Source organism: Cetorhinus maximus, chromosome 9 (genome assembly GCF_964194155.1).
Source record: "Cetorhinus maximus chromosome 9, sCetMax3.hap1.1, whole genome shotgun sequence".
Taxonomy (NCBI): domain Eukaryota; kingdom Metazoa; phylum Chordata; class Chondrichthyes; order Lamniformes; family Cetorhinidae; genus Cetorhinus; species Cetorhinus maximus.
The window spans coordinates 100,541,878-100,560,830 of record NC_135887.1 but is presented as its reverse complement, the minus strand read 5'-3'; the positions used below and the strand labels follow the sequence as shown (position 1 = coordinate 100,560,830).

The 18,953-nt window shown below is 45.5% G+C and overlaps 1 protein-coding gene across 1 annotated transcript in view; it reads right to left on the bottom strand.

Annotated features, from left to right (window-relative positions):
- Positions 1-18,953, bottom strand: part of scube2 (signal peptide, CUB domain, EGF-like 2) — a 236,471-nt gene that overhangs the window by 75,729 nt on the left and 141,789 nt on the right. The window lies entirely within an intron of this gene.

The window sequence follows — 18,953 nt, the reverse complement described above, 5'->3', positions numbered from 1 at the left end:
ATATGTTTCTATGGTTTAATTTGTATTAGTTGTGCATGAACTACTAACATTTGCCACAGACTTAGATAATTACAGATAACTCCTTATTTTAAATAACTGATTAATTTTACAGTATAATGTGAATTGGTTTACTTCACATTGTAGAACCCAGGTTCTTCCTGAAGCTACTTATAATTCATTTCTTTAGTTTTATTTTCAAGTAGCTTGAACTAGTAATATTTTTAGTACTCCAAAGGCTATACAGTGAAAATACGTGGCAATGGGTACCCAAGGGATCCTGCAAACTTCGATATATAGATATCAAATGCAATATATAATTTCCTATAACATGTTTAATGCATGAAGCTTTTGATGCTGCTCTATTTCTGTATTGCTCCTTAGCTGAAAGAAAAGCTTATGTTTCAACTTTTCTTTTCACAAGTGACATGCCCACTTTTCCTCATTGTCTTCTATGCACTGGAATATCAGTTTGTAAATGTTTCTAATGGGATTTTGTTTTATTAACAGTTCTAAAGAAAATAGATTATTGAATTATTCTATATTTAGTATGTCTACCCTTCACTATAACTAGCTTTTTGCATGGCTCCCAAAGAGTGTTTAAAAAAAACATTTCTCCTATACTTAGTATACCATAAGTGACCTTTTTATTAAAAGTATTTTTTTAAGATTCTGCAAAGTATTTATAATAAACAAATGCATTTCTAAGATAACATACTCCCATAAATATATCAGGGAATACTTCCATCTAACCATGCAAATTAGTCAGCAAAGGAATACAGCCCTATGGATCATCTTGAGTGAGTCAGTGTTGAACACAATTGTTGAATCAGATTCAATGTTTCCTTCCCTCGCATCATTACTAATATCAAAAACACTCTGAACATGACAGCATTAAGGTTACTGAACATCAATTTGATTTCACGTAATAAATACAATTGAGCCAACACAGTACATCTATGCTTATGTGCTAAGCTATGCTACAAAGTAAGAGGATGTGAAATCACACTGACAAATACCTATGCACCAAGTTCCTGTGATCTTTGACAAATTGTCTAGCAAAAGACACCAATCATACTCAGTGCTACTTCACAAGGGTACAGGAAAGGAAGGAAAACTAAAGGGTGAGAAACACTGGATGATTCCCACGCAATTCATAGTTGTTGACTCAACTAACATGGGTGGAGATTATCCATGGGGAAAACTTCTGTGAAATGGGGTTGAAAAGTACACTTGTAACCTATGTTTCTACTTCTTATTTTTAACAAGTGGCATGTTACCTTTTCCTCATTGTCTTCCATGTGTTGGGATATTAGTGTTGTAAATGCATCCTATTTGCATTTTGTTTTATTAACTGTACTCTAAAGAAAATAGTTTAGAACAATAAACTGCAATAATCAATTTGGCATGTCATTGACTTTGCATGATACCAATTAATGTAATTCTCTCAGTCTATGTGGGTACAACCAAAAGAATTAACTTGTGCTGCTGATGTTATCAGTTTGATGTAAAGCTGATGTCAGTATTGGTATAAATTCAATGCCATGTTTTTTTTATTCATTCCTTTTCCACTTCTCCTCTCCTGAAGGTGTCACCTTTTGTTACTGAGGCACCAGTGTCAGTCAAGTGGTCAAACTTCATTTGTTAGCAGAGATAAAAACAAAAAACTGCGGATGCTGGAAATTCAAAACAAAAAATAAAAAATACCTGGAAAAACTCAGCAGGTCTGGCAGCATCGGCGGAGAAGAGTACAGTTGACGTTTCGAGTCCTCATGACCCTTCAACAGAACTAAGTAAAAATATGAGAGGGGTGAAATATAAGCTGGTTTAAGGGGGGAGAGGGGGGAGAGAGAAGGGGGGGTGGTTGTTAGGACAAGCAAGCAGTGATAGGAGGAGATAACCAAAAGATGTCACAGACAAAAGAACAAAGAGGTGTTGAAGGGGGTGATATTATCTAAAAGAATGTGCTAATTAAGAATGGATAGCAGGACAAGCAAGGTACAGATAGCTCTAATGGGGGTGGGGTGAAATAAGACTGAAAGGGCATAAAAGGTATAGATAAAGGATCGGTGGAATACATTAAAAATAATGGAAATAGGTGGGAAAAGAAAAATCAATATAAATTATTGGAAAAAAACAAAAAGGAGGGGGAAGAAACGGAAAGGGGGTGGGGATGGAGGAGGGAGTTTAAGATCTAAAATTGTTGAACTCAATATTCAGTCCGGAAGGCTGTAAAGTGCCTAGTCGGAAGATGAAGTGCTGTTCCTCCAGTTTGCGTTGAGCTTCACTGGAACAATGCAGCAAGCCAAGGACAGACATATGGGCAAGAGAGCAGGGTGGAGTGTTAAAATGGCAAGCGACAGGGAGGTCTGGGTGATGCTTGCGGACAGACCAAAGGTGTTCTGCAAAGCGGTCACCCAGTCTGCGTTTGGTCTCTCCAATGTAGAGGAAACCGCATTGGGAGCAACGCATGCATTTCCTTCAACTGAGTCTACTGCAAGTGAAATGCTGCTTCATTTGAAAGGAGTGTTTGGGCCCTTGGATGGTGAGGAGAGAGGAAGTGAAGGGGCAGGTGTTGCATATCTTGCGTTCACATGGGGAGGTGCCGTCAGAGGGGGTTGAGGAGTAGGGGGTGATGGAGGAGTGGACCAGGGTGTCACGGAGGGAACAATCCCTACGGAATGCCACCAGGGGGGGTGAAGGGAAGATGTGTTTGGTGGTGGCATCATGCTGGAGTTGGCGGAAATGGCGGAGGATGATCCTTTGAATGCGGAGGCTGTTGGGGTGATAAGTGAGGACAAGGGGGACCCTATCATGTTTCTGGGAGGGAGGAGAAGGCGTGAGGGCGGATGCGCGGGAGATGGGTGGGACACGGTTGAGGGCCCTGTCAACGACCGTGGGTGGAAAACCTCAGTTAAGGAAGGAGGAGGACATGTCAGAGGAACTGTTTTTGAAGGTAGCATCATCAGAACAGATGCGATGGAGGCGAAGGAACTGAGAGAATGGGATGAAGTCCTTACAGGATGCGGGGTGTGGGGAGCTGTAGTTGAGGTAACTGTGGGAGTCGGTAGGCTTGTAATGGATATTGGTGGACAGTCTATCACCAGAAATTGAGACAGAGAGGTCAAGGAAGGGAAGAAAAGTGTCAGAGATGGACCATGTGAAAATGATGGAGGGGTGGAGATTGGAAGCAAAATTAATAAATTTTTCCAGGTCCCGACGAGAGCATGAAGCAGCACCGAAGTAATCATCGATGTACCGGAGAAAGAGTTGTGGGAGGGGGCCAGAGTAGGACTGGAACAAGGAATGATCCACATACCCCATAAAGAGACAGGCATAGCTGGGGCCCATGCGGGTACCCATAGCCACACCTTTTATTTGGAGGAAGTGAGAGGAGTTAAAGGAGAAATTGTTTAGTGTGAGAACAAGTTCAGCCAGATGGAGGAGAGTGGTGGTGGATTGGGATTGTTCGGGCCTCTGTTCGAGGAAGAAGCTGAGAGCCCTCAGACCATCCCGGTGGGAGATGGAGGTGTAGAGGGATTGGACGTCCATGGTGAAGAGGAGGCAGTTGGGGCCAGGGAACTGGAAATTGTTGATGTGACGTAAGGTGTCAGAGGAATCACGGATGTAGGTGGGAAGGGACTGGACAAGGGGAGAGAGAAGGGAGTCAAGATAGCGAGAAATGAGTTCCGTGGGGCAGGAACAGGCTGACACGATCGGTCTGCCGGGACAGTCCTGTTTGTGGATTTTGGGTAGGAGGTAGAAGCGGGCCGTCTGAGGTTGGGCGACTATCAGGTTGGAAGCTGTGGAAGGAAGATCTCCAGAGGAGATGAGGTCAGTGACAGTCCTGGAAACAATGGCTTGATGTTCAGTGGTGGGGTCATGGTCCAGGGAGAGGTAGGAGGAAGTGTCTGCGAGTTGACGCTCAGCCTCCGCGAGGTAGAGGTCAGTGCACCTGACAACAACAGCACCACCCTTGTCAGTGGGTTTGATGACAATGTTAGGGTTGGACCTGAGAGAACGGAGTGCAGTAAGTTCAGAGAGAGACAGGTTAGAATGGGTGAGAGGAGCAGAGAAATTGAGACGACTAATGTCACGCCGACAGTTCTCAATGAAAAGATCAAGAGAAGGTAAGAATCCAGAGGGAGGGGTCCAGGTGGAGGGAGAATATTGGAGGTGGGTAAAAGGATCCGTTGAACGGGGAGAGGATTCCTGCCCAAAGAAGTGAGCACGGAGACGAAGGCGGTGGAAGAAGAATTCAGCATCGTGCCAAACCCGAAATTCATTGAGATGAGGGTGTAAGGGTATGAAACTAAGTCCTTTGCTGAGCACTGAACATTCAGCGTCGGAGAGGGGAAGGTCAGGGCGTATAGTGAATACCCGGCCGGGGCTGGGATTGGAAGATGGGGTGGGGACAGAGGGACAGGCAGGGGTGGAGGGCCCTGGATGGTTGTTGGTGTCGATGAGTTGTTGGAGCTTGCGTTCCTTAGCACTCGAGAGAAAGAGAAAAAGTTTCTTGTTGAGGCGTCGGATGAGACGAAGAATAAAATTAAACTGGGGGCACGTGCAGCTTTGGAAAAGGGTGCGGCGGTGCTGCTGGAGGGAGAGGTCGAGTGTGTTCATATGGCGGCGCATGGCACTGAGTGTGGATCTTAGAATACGACGGGAACAGCAATCCGAGGAACGTTGTATGTCCTGGAGATATTTGTAATCCTGGGTGGGTTCGAAACAAGAGGGATGGAATTTCAGTTGAAATCCACGTGGGGTAAGTCAGAGATGGAGACAGTCACTGAGAAAGGAAATATGGCTGTGAAAGCGGGTTTTAGTAAACACCTTGTCAAACACCAGGAGAGAAATCGAAAGCAATGAAGGTGAACAAGGCAGAAGAGAGATATGAAAATCCTGACGGAGAGTAGAACAAAACTTCTTCAAGGTAGGCATTTCTTGAAGAGAAGTGGTAGTCAATTAAACACAGAGATAAAAACAAAAAACTGCGGATGCTGGAAATCCAAAATAGAAAATAAAAAATACCTGGAAAAACTCAGCAGGTCTGGCAGCCTCGGCGGAGAAGAGTACAGTTGACGTTTCGAGTCCTCATGACCCTTCAACAGAACTAAGTAAAAATAGGAGAGGGGTGAAATATAAGCTGGTTTCAGGGTGGGGGGGAAGTGGGGGGAGAAGGGGGGTGCTGGTTGTTGGGACAAGCAAGCAGTGATAGGAGGTGATAACCAAAATATGTCACAGACAAAAGAACAAAGAGGTGTTGAAGGTTGTGATATTATCTAAAAGAATGTGCTAATTAAGAATGGATAGCAGGACAAGCAAGGTACAGATAGCTCTAGTGGGGGTGGGGTGAAATAAGACCAAAAGGACATAAAAGGTATAGATAAATGATCGGTGGAATACATTAAAAATAATGGAAATAGGTGGGAAAAGAAAAATCTATATAAATTATTGGAAAAAACAAAAAAAAATAAACAAAAAACATTTGTTAGCAGGCTTGACTCTTTGGTCAGCAAAAACTGAGAGCTTCAATCTTTTATATTCATATATGGTAATGTCATGGAAACCAGTGCATGGAAATCAATGTACAATTCCTCAACTCCTGCACAGAAACATGCTATGGGTTCAGTTTGTGCATAAAGAACTGGCTGAACTGACAGGAAGCTAATATTAAAAGAGGGACCAACTAACTTTATTTGGAACATATACAAGGTTTGAATTTAAATTTTGGTTTGTAACAGTTGCATTTTGCAGTATTATTTTTGTCACTTTTGTTTGAGACTTCTGTTAATGATTTTTAACAACACAGAAAAATTTGAATATTATAATCAAATGAGACATTACTCTCTTGTTACTTGGAAGAGGGAGAGAAAAAGATGAAAGGATGTTTTTATGAATGGAAAACGGTTTCTAGTGGCATCCCACAGGGTTCAGTCTTGGGTCCCTTATTGTTTGTTTGATACATTAATGATTTGGACTTAAATGTGGGAGGCATGATTGGGAAATTTGCAGATGACACAAAAATTGGCCATGTAGTTGATTGTGGAAAGGATAGCTGTCGACTCCAGAAAGATATCGATTGTTTGGCTGAGTGGGCAGAGGAGTAGCAAATGGAATTCAATCCAGAGAAGTGTGAGGTAATGCATTTGGGGAGGGCAAACAAATCTGGGGAATACACAATAAACAGGAGGATATTGGGAGGGGTAGAGGAAGTGAGAGACCTTGGAGAGTGTGTCCACTGGTCCTTGAAGGTGGCAGGACAGGTGGATAAGGTGGTAAAGAAAGCATACGGAATGCTTTCCTTGATTGGATGAGTTATAGAACACGAGCAGGCATGTAATGCTGGAACTGTATAAAATGCTGGTTAGGCCACAGCTGGAATGTTGTGCATAGTTCTGGTCACCACATTACAGGAAGGACAAAATTATACTTGAGAGAGTACAAAGGAGATTTACAAGAATGTTGCCAGGGCTTGAAAATTACAGCTATGAGGAAAGATTCAATAGGCTGGGGTTGTTTTCCTTAGAATAGAGGAGGCTGAAAAGTGACTTATTTGAGGTGTACAAGATTATGAGGGGCCGAGACAGAGTAGACAGGAATGCCCTGTTTCCCTTAGCGGAGAGGTCAATTACTAGGGGGCATAGATTTAAGGTGATTTGTAGAACGATTAGAAAGGACATGTGGAAAAATTCCTTTACCCAGAGGGTGATGGGTGTCTGGAATTCGCTGCCTGGTTTGGTGATGGAGGCAGAAACCCTCAACTCATTTAAAAGATACCTGGATCTGCACCTGAAGTACTGTAATCTGCAAGGCTATAGACCAGGTGCTGGAAGGTGGGGTTAGAATGGGCAGCTAGTTTTTTATTTTTTTTATTTTTCAACCAGCACAGACATAATGGGCTGAATGGCCTCTTTCTGTTCTGTAACTTTTCTATGGTTCTATGAGAGATATACAGTATGTTCAAAACCCAGGAAAGAGAAAGAGAAATAAGGTATATTTTATGCCCCATCTGACAGGTTTGGACCTCATCTGAAGACAGCACCTCCAAGAGTACAGCACTCCCTCAGTACTGCATGGCAATCTCAGCACAGATTATGTGTAAAAGTCTCTGGACCAAGGCTTGAACTCTTGACTTTCTGACTTGGAGGTCAGACTACTACAAGACTGACACTTATCCATCTTTAACACATTCTACCCACACAGCTGCCCATACAGACCCTGGCACACCAACCTTTCTATCCAATCCTTCAGCATATTGAAGCTGAATAGATCAGACCCTCGAATATTGGAACCCAGGGCCATCGTATGATTATTCACAAAAGATTCTTCCACTATGTAAAGAACCTGTTTCTCTCTAATCTCAGATTCCAATGTCACTGGAGTTCATGGTAGACTGCATTTACACTAAGTAATAATGCATATCTGCAGACAGTGGACTCCTCCATAGCCATTGGCAAACCTTCCAGAGTCTTTGATACCCTCCCTAATGGATACTGTAACCTCTGCTTAGAACCAAGTCATTTCTGGATTTCGGAATTTTCTGGATTTTAGAATTAGGTTAGAGTGCCTAACCACAAGTGTGTGAACTAGGAAATGTCGTAGATATAAATATTTACTTGAAGCATAAAATAGTGGTAAAACAGTATTATAAAACAGCAATTAAAACTGTTTTATTCATCCAAATACTGTATGTTCCATGTTTCGACTCCCAACGTACTGCACTAAAACGACGCGATGAGTTGCTTGGATCTGCTGAAAAAATTCCACACAAATGGTGTTTCCAAACAATAGATTCTTGAACCGGATAGGCTACAGTGTACTCAGATAGCATACTTCTTTTAAATACTGACCCTATGCCCTGCAGTTTAGGCGATGGGGTGGGGGGAGCAAGGGCTATCCTGCAGTTGAGAAGTGTTGCGGGGGTGGGGGGGCAAGGGCTGCCCTGCAGTGGAGGTGACTTGCGGGTGGGGGCAAGGACTGCCATGCAGTTTAAGGTGTATTGGAGGTAGGGGGGCAAGAGCTACCCTGTGGTTGAGGCATGTTGGAGGGGGGCAGGCAAGGGCTGCCCTGCAGTTGAAGATCGTGCACAAACACGTGTGGCATTGGGGGGGGTGGGTTAGGGAAGCAGCCACACATCAGGGAAACCTTGTATAAAGTGACCATTCCTCAGCAGCTGAGATAGTTCAGACACAGACACATTGACATGCGTGGAGTCTAGCTTATCTGTCCACTCAAGCAATGCAGAGGCATGAAAGTGCCACCAAGTGCTCTAGAGCTTTTCACCCCTCGGTCACAGACTGCAAACTAATGAGCATTTTAGTGGGCTGCAGAACAGTTGGATGACTGGACAGGTTGTACAATCTCCTTGCTAAAGCCGGCCATGGAGCAGTCACTGGTGGAGGTGCTCACAGCCCCTTGCAATGTCATCATACCAGTTTGGTCTAGTCTCCCCCATGGTTCAAGTTAATAGTGTAGCCTTGTAGCACAGGTTAGGAGAATGCCTGAGCTGAGAGCATAGCATGCAGTCCAATGGGCAAAGCTGCCACCAATCAGTCAGGTGGAGGTGGGTGGGGTTTCGGACAGCCATACAGTGGACTAATCTCTGGCCATCCAAATGGTGGCCAGCACTCTCCAGGATGTGTTAATGGGCTTTCAGACTTAACCAAGAGAGGTTCTTAGCACATCCAAACTAACCCATGCATTTACCTCTTTCATCCTGCAGGAGGAGTACATCAGGAGCATGGAGCCTGGTGAACTAACTGTATGCCTGGTGGCATACAGAGAGTGAAGACGACAGAGAAGAGACAGAGATGCCTGGCTGCACAGAGAGAGGAGCAGCACCCTCAAGAAGAAGGGGCGGTTGGGGCTCTCGCACACGCCACCAAAGAGCCAAAGCAAGCCTTCACTGGTCTGGCCTAGCTAGACTCAGGGCCTATAGATGCTGCCTTTCGTTCCTGCAGATGACCAACAACTGGTGTCACCGAAGACTGTGCGTGTCTAGGGAATTGGTCAGTCACATCTGCCAGCTACTGCAGGATTTGGCGCCACAAGGACATGAAGGGCATCCAATGATAGTGGCCATGAAAGTGACAGCAGTGCTTAATTTCTATGCCAGTGGCTCCTTTCAGGGTTCCACAAATGACCTCTATGGGATATCGCAAGCCTTCACCCACAAGTGCACCCACAAGGTCATGGATGCCATCTTTGCGAGGGCACACAACTTTGTGCATTTCACCCTGGACCAGGAGAGCCAGGATTCAAGATCGATTGGATTTGCCCAGATCTCGAGTTTCCCCACAGGTGCAGGATGTGATCAACTGCACTCATATGGTGCTCAGATCTCCATCACAACAAGCAGTCAACTATGTCAACCGCAAGGGATTTCATTCACTGCATGTGCAGCTGGTGTGCAACCACTACAAACATATCCTGCAGGTCTGTGCATGGTTTCCAGGTAGCGTCCACAACTCCTACATTCTCAGTCGGTCACAGATCCCTGACATCTTCCAGGGTCCATAGAGGCTGCAGCGATGGCTCCTCAGAGACAAGGGCTACTCGCAGAGGACATGGCTGATGACACCCATGTGGCGGCCTCAGAGTGCAGCAGAGCGAAGGTATAACGAGGCTCATGCTACAATTCGCAACTTGGTGGAGCAGCCCATTGGGATGCTGAAAATGAGGTTCCGGTGCCTGACCAGGGTGGTGGAGCCCTGCAATATAGTCCACAGAGGGTGTCATGCATCATTGTCGCCTTCTGCGCGCTTAACAACCTGGAGCTGCAACAAGGAGAAGAGCTGCCTGAGGAGGAGATGGAAGAGCTGCAGGTTTCCTCCATTGAGGAGGACGTCGATGGTGATGAGGTCCTCGCACTGGCCAGACAAGGCAGGCATGCTCAGGAGACCCTCATAGATGCTAGATTTGTGGAGGATGATGACGACATGCAGTGAGGGGACACCATGGATCCTCACATTGCATCTATGAATGTTTGACTCCAGTCTGGCTATGGCAGAGCACATGCCCTCTGTGATAACGCTCCTGTCATGGAGATGCTGTGGAGGCCCTAATAGTCACTCGATTGCAGGAGGATGATGATGACATGCAGTGAGGACACTCCATAGATCTTCGCATTGCCTCTGATAATGTCTGACTCCTGTCCGGCTGAGGGCAGCTCGTTGGCACTCTGTGATGGGGGTCATATCATAGAGATGCAGCCATGAAACTTTAAAAGCATCTGATCCTTTGTCTGCCTTCAGCACCTGGCCCCTTCAGGAGCACAGCGTCACTGGTCACAAATGCTGAAGAGATGGGTGCCAGACCCAACTTAAAGGGGCTGAGAGCGCACAGAGAGAATGATGGAACTCAGTGATGCCTGCCCACAACATTCTGGCAGCAATGACAAGCACCATCAAAGGGCAGGCATCGCTGATGTGTCCAGGGAGTGTGAGGCTGGACCATCACTTTGGTCAGAAGGCTGCACAAAGCACAGGAAGAGGCCCTAGACTGAGACACCTGCCTTTAGCTTGTGCAGAAAGGTTTCACATCTGAGTGACACGAACACTGCAATACTGCTCATCTGAACAAGGAGCCATAGACAGGGAGACATTGTTGAGAGTTTATTTAGAAGAGTGAACATTATGTACAAGTGATGAACACTCATGCCCAGGCTGTACAACCACGTCTTCTTAACTTTCCTAACCCTGCTGCTACACCCACAGCGGAGATGGAAGCAGCCTGCTGACTGCTTCAGCCTGTCGGTGATGACCTTGGCGGGCTTCCTTTGGAGAGCTGAGACCTGGAGGGACCCGGCCAGCTTTTGGGGTCTTGCTCTGTGACAATGGCATCATCCTTGGCCTGTGGAGCTAGAGCTGCTGGGGTAACAGGAAGAGGCAATTTGGTTGGGCTAGACACTTCCGGAGTCACCTGTGGATGACATTGGGGTGTGCACCTGCTGATCCTCGTCCCTATGGGTGCCCAAGGACCCCTGGCTGATTCCTTGAGGAGCAAGGTTAGCTGGAGTGAGATTGAGCTGCCCCACACCCCTCTTGCGTACACACTGTTGGCGGCCAACTATGGTGTCAGAGATGGAGTTCAGCCCGTGCAGCAGTGCAGGAGTGATGTCCTGGACCTAGGTCTTCATGGCGGCCCCATCTTACCAATGTTGACCTCGGTGCATTGGCATGCTGGCACTATCACCTCAGCCTGAAGGCGGACGGACTCCTCCATTGTGCCTTGCAATCTGAGGAGTGCAGCGGACATCCCTTCCTGATGTTGCCTTTGCAGCTCCAGCAACTAAGACATGACCGAGTACAGAGGCTCATCATCTGATTCAGACTCAGCAAATTTATGGCCTCCAGCAGTCCTCCGAGTGCCGGGGACCTGGGAAGGCCCTGCTGCCGCCTGCTGTGGTTCACTAGATTTTGATCCCGAGGCTACTCTAAAGTTAGGTCCCACCGAGGTGCATGTCTCTGCACTGGTGGAGGGTATGGGTGTGCACTGTGACAGGTCTTCAATGAGGGTGCCTTCAGATTCATCTTCTGTGGTTTCTTCAGGGTTTGAGTCAAGGTCCTGGGTTATGGACTCCGTTGGCTGTTTCCCAGATGTGCCTGGGAAAGCAAGGAGACATGATTTAGGATATGGTAATTGTCTGTGAAACAGGACACATCACTCACAGCATGGTTGTCTGATGGATGTTGCACTGCTGTATTCTTACTTGGTAGAGCACCGCCGTCAGCAGAGGAACGGTTCAGATCCTCCCCAGCCAGCTGAATGGCTCTATTTTCAAAGTCCATGAGAATCTTGATTTCAGGCTTTCCTCCACCTCTCCCTCTTGTTGTATGGCAGCTTGTCCTGCATGAATAGAGAGTAAGCAGGATGCCTGCCAGATAAGATGATAAGCATGCCTGGCATGTGTGGGCGGTGAGTGGTCCCATGGATGGGATGAGGACAATGAAGTTGTGCGTGAGAGAGCCTTGATGTCCCTTGAACGGGCAGTGAGTGAGTTCCCTGTGGATGTGTGATGGGTTTGAAAGTGTGAGAGTTCAGAATGATGATAAGAGTGACTTACCCTGGCGGAACGGAGGAGACCATTCATCCTCTTGCGGCACTGGATGGCTGTCCTCTTTTGCAGGACATTAGTGCTGACCACCACTGCCACCACCTCCCAAGCCAGAATGGTGATGCCGCTGCCCCTCCTGCAGCCAGAGCGGGAGTGGAAGACATTACGGTGGGCCCCCACTGCTTCCAAAAGGTGCTCGAGGGACTCATCACTAAACTGGGGTGCCTTTCGGCGCCATCCTGTCTTTTGTGTGGCAGTCCTGGGCTGGAAGCACTGAGGGGTGTGCGTGCAGTTGCACTTTAAATATGGCGCCCGGCGTAATGAAGTGGCGAGGAGATAGCGTGGCAGGCGAATGAGAGCTTGCCGCCATCGAAATGTGTGTTTCCCAGGAATGCATAATTAATGTGGCGGGTTTGGGACGATACAGCGAGAGAAGCCGCTAATTGGCCGGTGGGTATAACGTCATTTTCCCTACTCATTACCGCACTTAGTGCAAATCTGGGACAATTCCGCCCTATGTTCCTGGTCGTCTGCTGATATAAGCACATGCTTCAGATAACAACATTACTGAGGAATCATAATGTTCATGCACCATCTGCAGATATTTATAGTTTCCATCGCTAGTGCCCAAAGATCAAAAACCTCCTTTCAAAGAGAATTTTGATGCCTCTGACAACATGGTTATCAATTTACTTACTTTACAGGGTTGCTTCTAATGGTCATTGGAGGCAACTTGTAAAGTAAATGAAACATTACAATCTGGCTTCACTCCTGTGCTGAAAATGATCTTCTCATTTCTAATCAATGCAGAGCTTTTCAATACTATACAGAGTTTACTTTCTTATTATTTGTTCTGGATAACCGCCAATAATTTCTTCCCCTGTTCTAGTTCCTCAAACACCTGTTTAACATTAAAATCCATATTATGTAAAAACAAAATCCACTTGTTAACATGATTAAGAATTACAATATTAATTAACAAAGACCATTTTCTTCTTTTTTAGCACTCCAGGCTGTCCGACTGATGATATAGACATATACACTGTGACATATACGTAATACGAATTAGGAGCAGGAGAGGGCCACTCGGCCCCTTGAGCCTGCTCCACCATTCAATAAGATCATGACTGATCTGAATGTAATCTCAACCCCACATTCCTGTCTACCCCCAATAACCTTTCACCCCTTTTGTTAATCAGGAATCTATCTAGCTCTGCCTTAAAAATGTCCAAAGACTCTGCTTCCACCGCCTTTTGAGGAAGAGAGTTCCAAAGACTCACAACGCTCTGAGAGAAAAAAATTCCTCCTCATCTCTGTCTTAAATGAGCAACCCCTTATTTTTAAACAGTGAACCCTAGTTCTAGATTCTCACACAGAGGAAATATCCTCTCCACATCCACCCTGCTAAGGCACTTCAGGATCTTAAAGGTTTCAATTATGTCGCTTCTTACTCTTCTAAATTCCAGTGGATACAAGCCCAACCTGTGCAGCCCTTCCTCACAAGACGACTTGCCCATTCCTGGTTTTAGCCTAGTAAACCTTCCCTGAACTGCTTCTAACGCATTTACATCTTTCTTTAAATAAATAACTGATTGGGAGATGAATCAAATCAAAGAGGTCACGGTCTGACATTTTACCATTCTCTTAATAGGAATCACACCTACATGTATCATGGAAAATCACAGACAGTTGATTCAGATTAATGCACAAAGTGTCATCAGAGTAACCCTATCTGAACAGTTCAAACATTGAGGACATGCTGTGTAACCATGTGTACAATGCATTAATCACAAACAAGTATGAATACAGAACCATGAGATTTTAACATGGGCCACAACAATATATATCGCACTTAACATTTATTTCCAACCAATTACAAGGTTATAAGTTTTTTGAGAGCACAGTAACTATCAACAAACACCACTATACCATTATTTGATCCAATAACAAAATCCAAAAAGATTGATTAAAATATGAAATTCATTATGTATACAGTAATGAATGGCACAATATTACATTATCTATTTGCAAAATTAAATACTTAAAATATAAACCTTTTCTTTGTATTACATCACAATCTTTTGAAGAAATGAGCCATTCCTTGATTTATTTATTGAAATGTATGCACACATCTGCATTTTATTGAATTGAACCAGCATTAGAAAACCTCTGTAGTCTATTAGTCACAGTTATTTATTCATAGATAAACAAACATGGATGGAAAAACAAGCACACCAAAGGTTACTGGAGATGATTCCTTGAACATTATTAGTACCTTGGGAAACATCTGGCACCTCTCCCCAGGCTTGTAAAACAATTCTAACTTCTGTGATGTTTAAAACTATATGTCAATCAACCTGATTGAAAACATACTTTAGGTAAAGTTGTTTTAAATTAGGTTCCTGCCGAATTGGCACACAATAAACCAGTTACTCATAGGCCTGAATTTTACCTTTGGCGGGCGCGCGCTATCGGCGGGCCCAGGAGTGGTCGGGAAACCGACCCCCCGACCACGATTTCACACTGGCCGACCAATAAACGGCCAGCCAGCGTGAAACGCGCACTGAAAAGCTCAGCGCTGCAGGGTGGGGTCGGGAAGAGGGCAGACGATGACGTTTCCGTGGGTGAGCACTGTGAGAAAGCTTCCTGAAGACAGGTAGCTGCCTCAAGGAGCTGCAGACCTGAAAATGCTAAAATAAAGGTTTAAGAAGCTGCAAAAAAATGTCCATGCATCACAATCAATCACCTGAAAATAAAGCTGATAAAAGTGCTGTCCACAGATATTTATTTTTATTTTATTTCATAATGGAAATTTCATCCCACTCTTGGATGAGGTTTGATGAAAAATGCAAAGGCCACCTGGCCTATTTAGCTGTAAGGTTGGACAAGCATCGTAAAATCGGAGACAACTGCACTGTTAATGGGCTTAATTGCCCTCTTAATTGTTGGGCGCGCTTCCAACTTTTACGCGTGCCTGCCGAGTGAGATATCGTGCAAGTGTATGATGACGTCGTGATGCTCGTCCTACATCTTTTCATGCAATTTTACGTCCGATCAGATTGAGCGGCGCACGCATGCGGGACATAAAATTCAGCTCATAGTGTCTTGGAAAGGTTATAGGAGGAAGCCATTTAGCCCATTGTGTCATTGCTGGCTCTTTGCAAGAGCAACTGAGCTAATGTCACTCCCTCACCCTTTCCTCATGGCCTTGCAAATGTGCAAACTCATAGCAAAATATACAATAAAATAGATTGGATTAGAGAAATGAATAACTTAAATCTGAATTGCTACATCTTCTATAATTACTGGTGCTGATGTTCAAGATCTGTCAATACCTTAAACCACAATAAATGCAAACTGCTTGATAATTATAGATCAAAACACAGCACAGAGTCTATTAATATCTCAACACATTAATATGTTACTGTTTGCAACATACTTCAAAGTGCATAATTTCATATGTAACATTTACAAATGTGGTGATTTCTTCTTTTCTCAGCCTTTTCCCCTTTTGGCAGAGTGCTACACGCACCCACTCTCCGACCCTCTCCCTGTCCTCCCCATGATGACTCTGTGTGTACTAACATCAGCTACTGTGGTACTAACTGAGCTACACAGGTCAGAGAAGCCTCTAGTATGATCCTTGAACTGTGCTGGCTCCACAGATCTCAGCTGGAGCACTGCAGTGATATGACAGTGTCCACAAACTAGAGATGGAAGAGAAAAATTAGCCAGAGGTCTTGTTCTTGATTGTAATATGATTTGTGGAATTCAGGAGTAACAAGGAAAAATATGGAAAAGAAAGGGAAATAAGCTGTCATCCAGCATGCAAAAGGTTAAATGAGAATAACTTAGCCAATGACAATAGTGAGTTTGTTGCAAGCTTGAACTACATTTTTGTTGCTATATATTGGAAGGGGGGCAGGGTTATTTTAAGCCATTCCACCTGTCAGCAACAGGTCAGGTGCATAATTAAAAGCATGAAAACATACTGTTCTGTTCCTGCTCAATTATTGTCCCCGTGTGTTTTTTTTGCATGTCTAAGGCAGTCACCAGAAGTAGGCAGGTGGGCCCATGAATAGGTGCAAATCAAGGATCCAGCATGTATTTTTTAACCCAAAAAATCCAAAGTCCTATCCAGCAGCCAACTCACTGGGTAAAACTTAGGACTAGATTTTAACTGACATATGGGCTATATTTTACAGGGGAGATGGTGGCGTAGTGGTATTGTCACTGGACTAGAAATCCAGAGACCCAGGGTAATGCTCTGAGGACCTGGGTTCAAATTCCACCCCAATAGCAGATGGTGGAATTTGAATTTGATAATTAAAAGACTAATGATGACCATGCTCTTAACTGGCCTTTGAAATGGCCCACACAGTTGTATCAAACCGCTAAAAAGCCTAAAAGGAATGAAACTGGATGGACACCCGGCATCAACCTAGACACCGGAAATGAGAATGGCAAACTCAGCCCCGTTGACCCTGCAAATCTGGGACTAGTGCCAAAATTGGGAGAGCTGTCTCACAGAGTGGTCAAGCAACAGCCTGACATAGTCACACCAAGACACCACCATTACTATCCCTAGGTATGTCCTGTTCCACTGGCAATACAGACCCAACAGTCGGGAGGGAGCTGCCCTGAGAGTGGCCTCCGGACCCCATAAAGTCTCATGGCATCAGGTCAAACATGGGCAATGAAACCTCCTGCTGATTACCATGTGCCCCCAACCCCACCCTCAGTCAATGAATCAGTGCTCCTCCATGTTGAACACCATTTGGAGGAAACACTGAGGGTGGCAAGGGCACAGAATGTACTTTGGATGGGGAACTTCAATGTCCATCACCAAGAATGGCTCAGAGTGACCAAGCTGGCCGAGACTGGGTCTGCGGCAGTTGGTGAGGGAACCAACAAGAGGGAAAAACATACTTGACCTCATCCTCACCAACCCCCCTGGCTGCCGCAGAAGCCTCTGTCCATGATAGCATTGGTAGGAGTGACCACCGCACAGTCCTTGTGGAGACGAAGCCCAGTATTCACATTAAGGATACCCTCCATCATGTTGTGCGGCACTCCCACCCAGCTAAGTGGGATAAGTCTAGCAGCTCAAGACTGGGCAGCCACAAGATGCTGTGGACCATCAGCAGCAGCAGAATTGTACTCAACCACAATTTTTAACCTCATGGCCTGGCGTATCCTCCACTCTACCATTACCATCAAACCAAGGAATCAACCCCTGTTCAATGAAAACTGCAGGAGGGCATGCCAGGAGCAGCACCAGGCACATCTAAAAATGAGGTGTTAACCTGGTGAAGCTATAACACAGGACTACTTGCACGCCGAACAGCATAAGCAGCAAATGATAGACAGAGCTAAGCGATTCCACAACCAACAGATTATAAATAAGCTCTGCAGTTCTGTCAAACCCTGTCGTGAATGGTGGTGGACAATTAAACAACTCACTGGAGGAGGAGGGTCCACAAATATCCCCATCCTCAATCATGGGGGAGCCCAGCACATAAGTGCAAAAGATAAGGCTGAAGCATTCACAACAATCTTCAGCCAGCAGTGCCAAGTGGATGATCCATCTCGGCCTCCTCCTGTGGTCCCCAGCATCACAGATGCCAGTCTTCAGCCAATTCCATTCACTCCACATGATAACAAGAAATGGTTGAAGGTGCTGGATACTACAAAGGCTTTAGGCCCTGACAATAATACTGAAGACTTGTGCTCCAGAACTTGCTGCGCCCCAAGCCAAGCTGTTCCAGTACAGCTACAACACTGGCATCTACCCGGCAAAGTGGAAAATTGCCCAGGTATATTCTGCACACAAAAAGCAGGACAAATCCAACCCGGCCAATTACCATCCCATCAGTTTACTCTCCATCGTCAGTAAAGTAATGGAAAGGGTCATCAACAGTGCTATCAAGCAGCACTTGCTTAGCAATAACCTGCTCACTGACATCCAGTTTGGGTTCCGCCAGGGCCACTCAGCTCCTGACCTTGCTACAGCCCTGGTTCAAACATGGGCATAGGAGCTGAACTACCGAGGTGAGATGAGAGTGACTGCTCTTGACATCAATGCCACCTTTGACCGAGTGTGACATCAATGAGCCCTAGCAAAACTGGAATCAATGGGAATCAGGGAGAAAACTCTCCGCAGGTTGGAGTCATACCTCACACAAAGGAAGATGGTTGTGGTTGGTTGGAGGTCAGTCATTTCAGCTCCAGGACATTACCGCAGAGTTCCTCAGGATAGTGTTCTTGGCCCAACCATCTTCAGCTGCTTCATCAATGACCTTCCTTCCATCATAGGGTCAGAAGTGGGCTGTTCACTGATGCTTGCACAATGTTCAGCACCATTTGTGACTTCTCAGATACTGAAGCAGTCCATGTCCAAATGCAGCAAGACCTGGACAAGGGATGACAAGTGGCAAGTAACATTCGTGCCACGCAAGTGTCAGACATTTTAGGCATTTATCATCTCCAACAAGAGAGAATCCAACCATTGTCCCTTGTGGTTCAATGGCATTACCATCACTGAATCCCCCACTATCAACATCCTGGGGGTTACCATTGACCAGAAACTGAACTGGACTAGCCATATAAATACTGTGGTTACAAGAGCAGGTCAGAGGGCTAGGAATCGTGCAACGAAGCACCGCATCCACAAACATTCACTCCCTCCAACACCCACGCACAGTAGCAACAGTGTGTACCATCTACAAGATGCATTGCAGGAATTCACCAAGGCTCCTTCGACAGTAACTTCCAAACCCATGACCACTACCATTTAGAAGGACAAAGGCAGCAGATAGATGGGAACACCACCACCTGGAAGTTCCCCTCCAAGTCACTCACCATCCTGATTTGGAAATATATCGCTGTTCCTTCACTG